Consider the following 12,540-nt stretch of genomic DNA (forward strand, 5'->3'; position numbering starts at 1 on the left):
TTGGGACATGCAATTTGGAGCTCAGGCCTATGATAATGGATTTCAAAATTGAACTGTTGAGTTGTATTATTTTAGGAACAATTTAATTTATCAAATATATATATATATATATTTTAGGAACAATTTAGTCCAAGTTTATATGACTTATTCTGAAGTAACCTTTTATTTAATTATCAAATTTTGGCTTCATTGTAGCCAATGGATCAATACTTCCTGAAAACCTACTCGTAGTTTTTTAGTTTATTTGGTTGACGGGATGCATAAATTGAGTTTGTTCATTTGAATTTGTAATTGGAAATTAATTGTAATCCAATCAACATTATATTATAGTTAAATTAAGTTGAGAGACAATTTCTGGTGCCAATTGCTCAGTGAGTCAACAAATTATTAATTTTCTTCCACCATCTTTTTCTCTTTCCTACCACTAATTCTTGTTGATTCAGTGAATCCAATTCCATTGTAGGCAGATTGGTTCTTTGTTTTGTGTTTTGCGAGCTTTGTCCCAACAAACCAGCCCAGAAAATGTGGAGGATGTAGTTTAAGGAGATGTTGTCTACACTAATTAATCTGAGAGCCCATGTGGCCACCCAGGTTTTACAATTGGTCGTTTGAAAACATAAAGTTGGAGCTTTCAAATTAGCAAGGGTATATGGTCCTTCTTATGGTGCTTATTGCATTAGGAAGTTCTTTTTCCTTGACCTAGAATTTTTGGAAGTGATGGTATTTACTAATTGTGTTGTTTGCTCATTGTGTGTTGGACCAGGTTTTCAAAGGAACGTCATATAGAATTTTTCTTAATCATACTTCTTATTCTATAGCTGGTGATGTATATACTTGGGTTTGCTTTAATTTGTAATCATGGATCTTCTCGTTCAAATATCCAAAAAGCATCGTGTGGAAGAATGAGTTGGATTGTCTTATGATGCAGATTGCCAAAAAAGGGAAAAAAGTGAAAAAGATTTACGTAGCGTTTGGTAGAGTTTTAGAATTATGGTTTGAGAATAGAGTTGTATTTTGAATTTATGAGTCTTGGAATTATGATTTGAGTATGGAAAATTTGTTTGGTTATGAGTTTTGAAAAGAGTTTTGAATTGAGTTTGAAATTTTTGATGTGGCATATGATATTTGTTTTAAAAACTTACGACTCATAACTAAATACACAACCCAAAATTATTCAAAGTTCATAAAAAATTTAAAAAAATTCTGAAAATATTTTTTATTTAAAATATAAAAAATAACAGGTGCCAATTTTGCCCAAAAAAAAAGAGTATTGTTCCGGTCGATTGGCCAGACGACCGGGTAGGCTAAATTTCAAAATTCAAAACCCTACCTGAAACGAGTTTGCAAAAGTGAGTGTGAAATTAAATTTTCAAAGTTATAACCAAACACCAAACCCAAACTTAAATATGAGTGTAGAATCATGATTAGAACTGCATACCAAACACAGCCTTTATCTTTCTATTCCGTGTTAGCTAAATTGGTGATGGTGGACAGCGTTGGAGGCTATTTGACGGCCTAAACGGTGAGTAATTTAGGATTTTAAGGGTTAAATTGAAGGCTAATAGATAGGGGAAGGGATTGGGGTTGGTTTCGGGGTGATTGGATACAGTTTTGAGGTTGAAAAATGCTGTTTTAGGCCTGTGAACAGTGATCCGTGAACAGTAATTAGGCTATGGAAGTTCTGAAATTTAAGGAAGAAATAAAGGAAAAGAAGAAGATAGGTCTAGGTATCGCACCTAGGGTTAGGGTTGCATCACACAAACCCAAAGAGGTTTCAAAGTTTTCAAAATTTTATAAAATATCAATTCTATTGAATCATATGCATTACATGAAAAAGATTGGCAAGAGGCTGGAAGGGTGGAGTAAGACTCTATTTTCGTGTGGGGGTAGATATACTTTGGTTAAAGACAGTTTTGAGCAGTATTTCCATTTATTTATTTATTTTTATCTCTGTTCAAGATTCTAGTGAAGGTGGGCAAGGTCATTAGAAAAGTTGATTAGGGGGTTTCTTTGGGAATGCAAGGATGAGGGGGAAGAATGCTCACTTGGTGAATTGGGAGTAGCTTTTGGCCATTAGTAATATAGTGACTAGGAACATGGCTCTTTTTGGCAAGTGGTTATGGAGATTTTCAATTGAGAGTGATTCACTATGGCATTCTGTTATTAGAAGCAACTATGGAACTCAAGATAATGGTAGGGATTCATAGGTGATTATGAGGGGCAACTGTCGTGCTCGTTGGAAATCAATTTCTCAAATTTACACATTTTGGTCCTGTTATCTTTCTGTGAGGATGGGTAATGGGTAACTTGTTTGATTCTGGGAGATTGTTTGGGTGGGCCACTCTTCCTTTGTTTCGAAATTTCCACATTTATATAGAGTGGCTCGGTTTCACAATTCTTTTATTGTTTCCATGGCTTGTTCACTTTTGGCTCCAATTTCCTAGAATTTCAATTTTTCTAGGAATCTCAATGATAGGAAGGCTACATAGTTGATTTCTTTGTTTTCAAGAATTGATCATCTTTCTTTGGTTCCTCTTTTGGAGGATAAGAGGGTTTAGGTTCTTCATTCATTGGGTATCTTTAATTGGAAGTCATTTTTGGATAAAATCATAGATAATCTCATGTTCCTCAGTTTTCTTTTTGCAAAAGAATTTGAAAGGCTTGTGTTTCATCTAAAGGTGAAAGTGTTTATGTGGGCCTTGGTTCATGGAGGCATCTTGACAAATGATACATTGCAAAAAAGGAGACCTAATCGTTTTCTAAATCCTCAGTAGTGTATTATGTGTTGTAAGGATGGTGAATCCTTTGAATCATTTATATTTGCACTGTCCAGTTATTTTGAGTCTACGGCACAAATGATTTCTTTTGAGGAATGTTATGTGGGTGGAACTAAAAGGTAGTGCACATATGCTACTAATTGACTTTCGTGCTATGGGAGGATCGAAGAGGGCCAAAGTGCTACTTGTGCCATCTTTGCAACTTTTTGGGTTCTATGGTTGGAAAGAAATGCACGGTTGTCCGAAGATAAATCTCGAGAAGTGGATTGGTTGTGGGATAAGATTTGTCACTTCACTTCTTTTTGGGCTTCGGTGAATTCTTTCGTTAAGGGGGTTCCACTATCTTTGTTAGCTAGAGATTGGTTGTCGGGGTGTGACATGTAGATTTTTACTTGAGATAGACTTTGTTTAGGTTATGTACTTCTTACTTTCATTTTCTTTTTTTGCAAGAGGATGCCTTATCCTCATTCATTTTTTGATTTGTCAATAAAATCTTTTGTTACTGTAAAATAAACTGATATATATTATTGATTGTTATTGATTGATTGATTTGTGTTATGTATTACAACTCCTATATATAGAAGAGAAGGTGGTAGTAGGTGTAGTGTACTGGAGGTGGTAGGTGAAGTGGGTGCTAGTGGAGATGGTAGTGGAGGTGGTAGGTGAAGTGGGTGCTAGTGGAGATGGTAGGTGGAGGAGCAAATTGGTAAATTCTAACAGCCCCCCGCAAACTCAAGGAGGATAGAAACTAACCAACTTGAGTTTGGAGAGAGGAACAAAAACAAGAAAATACATAAAAAAAGGATAGGAGACACTGTATGGTCGTGTCAGACCATTGGTGAAGACACTGAATGGTGGTGTCATAACGGTGTAGAGGACACTGTATGGGGGTGTCATAACGTTGTAGAGGACATTTTATGGGGTCATGTCGGACCGTTGTAGAAGACAGTTTATGGGGTCATGTCGGACCGTTGTAGAAGACAGTTTATGGGGTCATGTTGGACCGTTGTAGAAGACAGTTTATGGGGTCATGTCGGACCGTTGTAGAAGACAGTTTACGGAGTCTTGTCGGACCCTTGTAGAAACTAACCGGAATCTATGTCGGGGCAGTTTACAGAGTCTTGTCGGACCTTTGTAGAAACTAACCGGAATCTATGTCGGGACAGTTTACAGAGTCTTGTCGGACCCTTGTAGAAACTAACCGGAATCTATGTCGGGACAGTTTACAGAGTCTTGTCGGACCCATAAAGGAGCTAACCGGAATCAATGTCGGGACAGTTTACAGAGTCTTGTCGGACCCATAAAAAATCGCATCCTCAAAAGGTGCGCCCAATTTTTCAAAAGGCGTGCCATCAAAAGGCGTGCCCAATCCATAAAAAGGCGTGCCATCAAAAGGCGTGCCCAAGTCATCAAAAGGTGTGCCGGACATGATGGCGAGGCACGTGGGCGCCTTGGCTTGCGTGCCCGTTTGTCGGCTGGTGGCAAGAGGCGCGCGATGCGCGTGGCTGCCTCGGCTATTTAACCATGACAGAGCCTGAGGCCGAGGCAGAAGCAAAAAAACTGCGAAATCCTCTGTAAAACTCTTCGTTGTGCTGAGAGAGAGAGGCTGTAACACTGTTGTGCTGAGAGAGAAACTCTGTAATACGCTGTAACACTCTGGTGCCCAGAAAAATGGCCTCGTCCTCGTCTTCCCGTGGACTGCTCACCCTCTTTCCCGACCTCAACGAGTCAACGAGAGAAAGAACTGGTGTGGTGGCACTGGAACCTCAACCAAACACCGCTGGGTATACTCCGTTGAACTTTCCGATGCGGTCTGTGGAGCAAAGAATGGCAGTGCTGTCGGATGTGGAGGCCAATCAGTATACTTTGAAGGTATGTGTGGAAAGCATGACGGCGGTCACAAACCTGTCGAACCGGCTGCAGAGTAGGACTAATGAGGTGCAGCAGTTAAATTCCCAACTGGCTCTGCTCCAACGCATGTATAAGGATGCGCGAGCAGAGATAAGTGTGCTGAAGGCGGAAAATAAGGAACTGAAGCGGAAGGCCACCGTGATGTTCCGATTTGGAGGACCGCCAGATGCTGCAGTGGAGGAGCAGACTGGAGGCAAAAAGAAGAGGCCGGCGGCAGAGTAGAGAAGAAAAATTCCGCCTGTGGATGTAGTTGTTTTGTGTGTGTGTGTTTTTTTTTTTTTTTTTTTTTTTTTTTTTTTTTTTGTAAGTGTGATCGGGGTTGATCCCTGAGAGGAATAAAAGAAGGTAAGGTTTGGTGTGCAAAGCTTTATCACACGGATTTGTGAAAAACAGCAATGGTGTGTGGAAATGTTTTTTTTTTTTTTTTGTTTAATAAGAATAAGAATAATAATAATATAGGAAGATAGAAAGCATAGACTGCAAAAGTGTACAGAGGGAGAACGTTGGGTAAGAGAGTAAAAAAAATATACATAGATATATATATATATATTAAAATAAGAGAAAGTGGAGTGGGGTAATATAATATAATAAAAAGTAATAAAAAGAAAGATATATATATATAAAATAAAGAATGTGGGGGAGAGTGGGAAGCATAATAATGTGGTGTGTTGGGTATGGGAATCTGTCTTGGCTATGTGTTCAATGTATCAGTATCCATCGGGTAAAATACCACTCTCAACAGAAACATTTGGTTCCCATGTGTTAAAGCACTAACAACTGGATCCAAGTAGATTGGTGCAAGTGTGGTGTTAGTGACCACAAGGACTCTCTTGCCATGAACATGCTGTGGAAGAAGATGAGGCTGATCAAGTAGTCCAGATCCGATGTAGATCGGGTAGCTCCGGTCGCCCAAATCGACATCGACGATGGTAGGAACGGCGGAAGTGGCAGTACTAGGCGACTGGGCCACAACCTGAGCTGCTGAAGTCGCCGACACCTCAACAAGGGTTCCCCTGCTAGCCAGCTCAAGTCCTTTCTGGGATCTCTTTCTGGTACTCCCCAGGAGGTCATGGATGCCCTCTTTGAAGCTCTCTTTTCCGGTGCCGGAAAGGGGTTTTCGAAGGAGGTAGCCAAGAAAAAGAACTATCTTGTAGCTGCCACTCAGGAGGAGGGATCGCAGCTGGTTCTGCTTAATGCAATTGAGGCCTTCTGTGTTGGGAAAGCCAGCCCTGAGGCGGTGAAAGAGGTGGCATTGGTTCTCAAAGTGCTCTATGACAATGATTTGCTGGAAGAAGAGTTTGTAGTGGAGTGGTATAAGAAAGGATTAGGTGGAAGCAATAAAGGCTCACAGATCTGGAAGAATATCAAGCCCTTTGTGGAATGGCTCCAGAGTGCCGAGTCTGAATCTGAAGAGGAGTGATAAGTCAGGATGCACTTCTGCAACCTTGCCCACCCAGGTGGGTTTCCAAGCTTTTCTCGCAATTTGTTGGTGATGTGTTTGGCTGTTTGGTATTTCTAGTGGACGTGAAATATTATGTGCGTGTGTGTGTGTGTGATCGCGACGAATAATGGCTGTTGGTGTTGGCTTATGTTGTCTAGGTTGAGGTCCGGCGGGCGGCTAAGGTGAGATTGCCGCCCGCCGGGGAAGCGAAAATACCAAGTTCTAAACCCGCTCTGATACCATGTAAAATAAACTGATATATATTATTGATTGTTATTGATTGATTGATTTGTGTTATGTATTACAACTCCTATATATAGAAGAGAAGGTGGTAGTAGGTGTAGTGTAGTGGAGGTGGTAGGTGAAGTGGGTGCTAGTGGAGATGGTAGTGGAGGTGGTAGGTGAAGTGGGTGCTAGTGGAGATGGTAGGTGGAGGAGCAAATTGGTAAATTCTAACAGTTACTGATCAAAAAAAGAAAAAAAGAAGAAGAAAGTATTACATAGTTTTATATAAAACTAAGAGACTTACTAAACTAAATAGAACAAAAAAAGAAAATTAATATAATATCTTTTCGAAACCAATTTAAAACCAAATAAGAAACATAAATAAAACTCAATTAAATAACTTGATTACAAGACAACCCACGGCTTACCCACACAACCCACATTAGGAAATTTTGCAAATGACCAAAATACCCCTAATCCAAAAATCCAAGAAAACACAAAATAATCATAAAATAAGACTAATAATACTATAAACACAATTATATAGGATTCCTATCAATTTCTCTTTGAAATTATATCAATGTCCAAATGTCATCAAATTTTATTTTTTATTTTTTATTTTTTTATTTTTAAATTTAGTCTTTTTTGAGCTCCTTATACTTTGCATCAGTAGGGGGCATGTGTTTTCTAGTTTTCATAGGAAGTTAGTGAAGAAAAGATTTATTTTTTCTTGTAAAATAATAACCTGGTGATGCAGGATATCGTTGAATTTTGAAAACAGAGTGAGTAATTTAGGGTTTAAAGGGTTAAATTGAAGCTTAATAGGTAGGGGAAGGGATTAGGATTGATTTGGGAGTGATTGGAGGGAGTTTTGAGGTTGAAAAGTTTACTTTTAGAGGGCTGTGAACAGCAATCCGAGAAGAAGAAAGGAGGTAGGTCTAGGCTTTGCACCTAGATTCCATAGACATTATACCTAGGGTTTGATTGCATCACACAATCCATGAAGAAACTTCAAAGCTATCAATTTTTTATAAAATATCAACTCTATTGAATTAAAAGTATTACATGGCTTTATATAGGATTATGAGACTTTTTAAACCAACTAGAACCAAAAAAGAAAACTAGTAAAATATCTTTGATTTTTAAAACTAATTTAAGGCTAATAAGAAACAAAAATAAAGACTAATTAAATAATTTGACCCACAAGACGATCCACGGGCGACTCCTGCAATCCATGTTAGCAAATATGAAAATTACCAAAATACCCTTGAGCTAAAAATCTTAGGAAATATAAACTAATCACAAAACTTACTAAAAATATTTTTCTATAAGATTCCTATTAGTTTTACTTTGAAATCATGTCAATTTTCAAATATTGCCACTTCTTTGAATTTACTTTTCCTTAAACTTCTTATATTCTGCATCATTATCCCTTGGTTGGAAAAAAAACTCGACCACGAGTTTTGAAGTGTTGAAATATAAGCATCCACAAGTTTTGAAATTGCATCTATGGCTTCACCTTAAAATGTTCAAGTTGACTCCACCTTTTCTTCATTGGAGATTGCAAAAAAAATAATGAGATTAATCTTTTCAATCATGTCACTAAATTTTGCTGGAATAACAAAGTCAATTGGCATAGGAAACACATCTTTGAATTCATCCAAATCAGTTTTCATAAAGCTTTCTTTGATATTTCTGGAAACTACCTCGATTCTTTTCTTTTTAGCCTCTCTATGTAGCACAAGATCATATTTTGATTCACTATTGGCCACGGCATTTATTATGATTGGAGCACATTCATCAAAGACCTCAGATTGTAATGTCATGACCTCTAAAGGTATTGTATGTTCTGAACTAGCAACTGCTCTTTTCGATTCATTACTCTCAAGAGCACGAGGAATGGCAATTTCTTTGATTTCACCCTTAGCCTCTTCAAGTTCAATACATGGAGCTTCAGTTGGTGGCTTCTCATCCTTCATAATCTGGCCATCATTCTCATTAGGCAGATTTTGAACAAATTCCTTGCCTTGCAACTTCAACTGTGTAGGGTTTTGATCCCTAAGAACAACATTAGACTTTGGCACATCTTGTTATGAATGTTCAGCATCTTTTTATGGCACTTTAACCCTTTGTTTTGGAGTTTTTGTTAGCTGGTCTTGCTAGATAGTTTTTTCATTATGCGTAGGCTTCAAAATTATAGATTTCTCCATAAATTTTATAAAGAAACTCAAATTATATAGTTGTTTCATTAGCGTCTTTGAGATCTTCCAAATATGCATGAGGCATCTCTTTTTTAATTCCAAATCTCAATCCACTTTTGAAACGAGCAATAGTCATTTATTCATTTTCAACAACTCTAGATTTGAAAAATAACTCCTTATATTTTCTTGCATAATCAATCAGACACATATCACCTTGCTGAAGAGCATACAATTGATCAAGAAAATCATCTTGATGATCCCTCAGACAAATTTTTTTCCTAAGAAACGCTTTACTCTCTTCCCAAGTCAATCTACTCGTATAGGATCTCCCACAATGTGAAAACATCATGGCGGAATCTAAGCTCTGATACCAAACTGATGTAGCACAGCGTTGAATTTTGAAAACAGAGTGAATAATTTAGGGTTTAAAGGGTTAAATTGAAGTCTAATAGGCATAGGAAGGGATTAGGATTTGATTGCATCACACAATCCATAAAGAAGTTTTAAAGCTCTTAATTTTTTTTTTTTATATAAAATATCAATTCTATTGAATTAGAAGCATTACATGGCTTTATATAGGATTAGGAGAATTCCTAAAAATAAATAAATAAATAAATAAATTACTAAAATATCTGTGGTTTCTAAAACTAATTTAAGACCAAACGAGAAACAAAAACAAAGACTAATTAAATAACTTGACCCACGGGCGACCTCTACAGCCCATGTTTGCAAATTTGAAAATTACCAAAATACCCTTGACTTAAAAATCCTAAAAAATATAAACTAATCATAAAATAAGACTCCAATAATACTAGAAGCATTATTCTATAAGATTCCTACCAGTTTTACTTTGAAATCATGCCTATTTCTAAATATTGCCATTTCTTTGAATTTACACTTCCTTGAGCTTCTTATATTCTGCATCACCTGGAGGGGATTGAAATGGAGTTCTACTGTTAAAACTTAGTAGACTTGAACAACTACGTGTAGAAACTAAGTAAATCCACTTCTTATAAATTTACTGATTAATGAGGATAAGTAACCATTTTGATTTGATGCACATGGTAATGACCTTCATAACAACACAAAATTTTGTTACACAAAACATAAAATATCAGGACTTTTCTCACCCACAAAAAGTATTAACTTTTTGCTCACCACAAAAACATTTACTTTAGGTTGCACGCCATAAATTCACTATAACATGACTTTTACCACAAATTGCCATACAACACACACCACAAACATTTGTAATTTTTACCACAAAAAATCTTAACCTTTTTACAATGTGCCCCTTTTTAGGGACGCACATCATAGATTTCCCTATTGATTTTAATAATACAACTTGGCTAAATAAACTCTGGCCATAGAAGATTAGGAAGTGCTGCTTTTTATGATTCTCTGTCCTGTTATTATTTTTAACTACTGCTAATTTTTACGTGGTTTCAGACTTCACAGTGAACTTCATCAAAATGTCAATAGAGACTATCTTGGACTGCTCAGTTGGCACGGAGTCAGAATTTGGAACTTTGAACAAGTATTTATCCAATTCTCCGTCAAAATTTGATGATTTAAAAACCTAACAGATGACTTAATCTACAACATTTTATCAAACTTATTTTAAGAAAATTAGGAATCTATGTTTGATTTCACCGATATGTTACTTCCTGTTATTGAAATTTGAAAGTAGCATGAGAGATCTTTTTATTAGTTAGATGTAATGTCAATGCATAGGTATAATAATTTTTCAGCCTTGGTGAAATGTTCAGTGTGCCTATTTTCTTGGCTGTGTCATCCTCTCATGCTTGGGGTAACAATGAAAATCTTGGGATTTTTTTGCCTTCTCATCTCTCTTGTGGATAGGCTCCTTCCACATTCCAATTGATTGGGAGAAAATACAAATTTTCCTTCTTGTTCTTTCTTCTGCCATATCAAAAATGTCACTTCGCATATGCTTTTCCAGCCAACAATCTAGCAAAGTACGCAAAGACTGATTCCAATAAAGAAGAGAAAACCAGTTTCTCTTCCTCAAATGCTTAGATCAATTAAAGGCCACGTTAGAATTTTTTTTCTTGTTATATCTATTTATTTTTCTTAAATTCTATGATTGCCATGATGTTGTCATTTTTAGGAATTTCTGTATGAGCCTTTCTCAATGTTTATCATTTCTATATGCATTTCTCCATCTTTGCATATATGTTGTAATTCTTTTGGAGGCTTGATTTCTTGGAAAGTTGAATTGAGATTCATTTTCTTTACTTTGTATTCGTGTTTCACTAATGTTATTTACTTTTTTGATGGTTTTTTTTGTGGAATAAAAACAATGGATTTAGCCTTTCAAATTCTTAGATTTCTTTATATATAATTTGTTTTTTATTATCCTGCATCTGTCATCTATTCCTATTAGTGGTTTAGTTCTTCCATCATTTTTAGTTGACTCCTTATAATAATGGCTTACCAATTAAGATTTGTAATTTGTATTGGTTTGATGTTGGCTTACCAATTGAGTTTAGTGATTCTCTGTACTGTATCAGGGAATTTACATTCTGAGCAAGGCAATATGAATAAACTACAGACAAGTCCAACCTGGAATTTTTTCTCCGATCAACCAATGTATGTGCAAAAGAAGCTAATAAAACATTAAACCATTCAAAACTGCTTTTGTTTATTTCTATCAAATTCATTATGTGCTCTCATGTTGAAATTTGTGGATGTGTCGTTTTGTTGCCTAGAAATGTAGTGAGCAAAAATGTAGTCTATCTTTTTGGTTTTAGTTTTGTCTGTGTTTAATTGGAGTATATATTTTTTATGTCATACTCATCTAAAATGTATTGTTTATACATCATTTTTATACTTCATATTCACTTTTACAAAAAATTGAAACTGAAGCTGATATTACCATTAATGGGCATTAAGATTGTATGCCGGCACCCACTTCCACCTCACTAGCAAATGCGAATGCAAGGCCATCAGGCCCTCCATGAACTGTCTTTTATGTCATTCTTCTTTGTTTAGTTGTTTTCTTATGGTTGTGTAATGTTCAAAAAATCATGAAAAAAATATATGTTTTCTCTTGTGGGTTAAAAACAGGAGACATCTGGATATCTTGAACTCCAGCACCAAAAACTCAGGGATATGTCATGGCAGCCTCCAGTGGTGCCAGGGCATGCCCTTGAAAATGGCCAGACTTAAAAAGGGTTAGTGATGGCTCCTGCAAGAATTGTTTCAATGTTCATAATATGATGCCAACCCCATTAGGTGACAGACGGGCCTGACCTGTTGGAATAGCAAATGGTTAGGGATGTCACTTCTAATGTAATTGTCATTGCAGATACCTTTGTTCATCTTGTGCCCATTAGTGGTATTTTGATATCACCATAAATTACAGCTATATTCTTGTTTTTATGCACAAATGTAAAATATTCAAGGTTTTTTTATCCGTAAATTAACATATTATTCTCAAAATTCTGGTTATTCCTCTCTTCTCCGCTGCGAAATGATATAAAATTCATTTGTCGTTTACAAAATCTAGATCATATTCCACAAATTTGGTTATCAGCTTATCTTTGGTGGTTTTTGTATTTATTTATATATATTATTATATCATGTTCTCTCATATTCAGATAAAACCCTATTCTCTAGTTAATATTACGGCTGCAGTTCCCAGTTGTTCTTCTGCAGAATTCCAGTTAGAAGAGCCCATTCTCTAACAAGCTAAATGTGGCTCGATTTTTTGGCGCTCTCTTTCGGAAACTCGAAAATAAGCCCTATAGTTCGGATTCCGGTGGTTCTGAATCTAATCTCATAAGTGTAATGTGAAGTTGATAAACATCAAAGAGTTCAAATCTGATAAATCACTTGAAAAATTGATTTTTGAATTAAAAATGTCAAAATTGGACTGTTTTGCCAGATACAGAGTCGCCACTTAAATATTTTATTTTGAAAAAATTTAGTAAACTCATGACTTGTGTCAAAGGTCACGTAT

The 12,540-nt window shown here is 36.2% G+C and overlaps 1 protein-coding gene across 34 annotated transcripts in view; it reads left to right on the forward strand.

The window, feature by feature from the left end:
• The window catches only part of LOC114280735 (Pentatricopeptide repeat (PPR) superfamily protein), a 55,514-nt gene extending 43,494 nt beyond the window's left edge, over window positions 1–12,020 (forward strand). For 8 of the 34 annotated variants that reach the window (XM_082879012.1, XM_082879007.1, XM_082879011.1 and 5 more), the window contains 2 exons: window positions 10,005–10,092; window positions 11,090–11,328. The gene's annotated coding sequence lies outside the window, so the exon portion shown is untranslated. Of the gene's footprint in view, window positions 1–463; window positions 1,072–8,080; window positions 8,192–10,004; window positions 10,402–11,068; window positions 11,329–11,645 lie in introns of those variants that run through there. The other 26 variants (XM_082879008.1, XM_082879030.1, XM_082879016.1 and 23 more) reach the window with 12 other exon arrangements.
• The last annotated feature ends 520 nt before the right edge of the window (window positions 12,021–12,540 follow it).

This window comes from Camellia sinensis, chromosome 7, assembly GCF_055761805.1.
Source record: "Camellia sinensis isolate YWXY chromosome 7, ASM5576180v1, whole genome shotgun sequence".
Taxonomy (NCBI): Eukaryota; Viridiplantae; Streptophyta; class Magnoliopsida; order Ericales; family Theaceae; genus Camellia; species Camellia sinensis.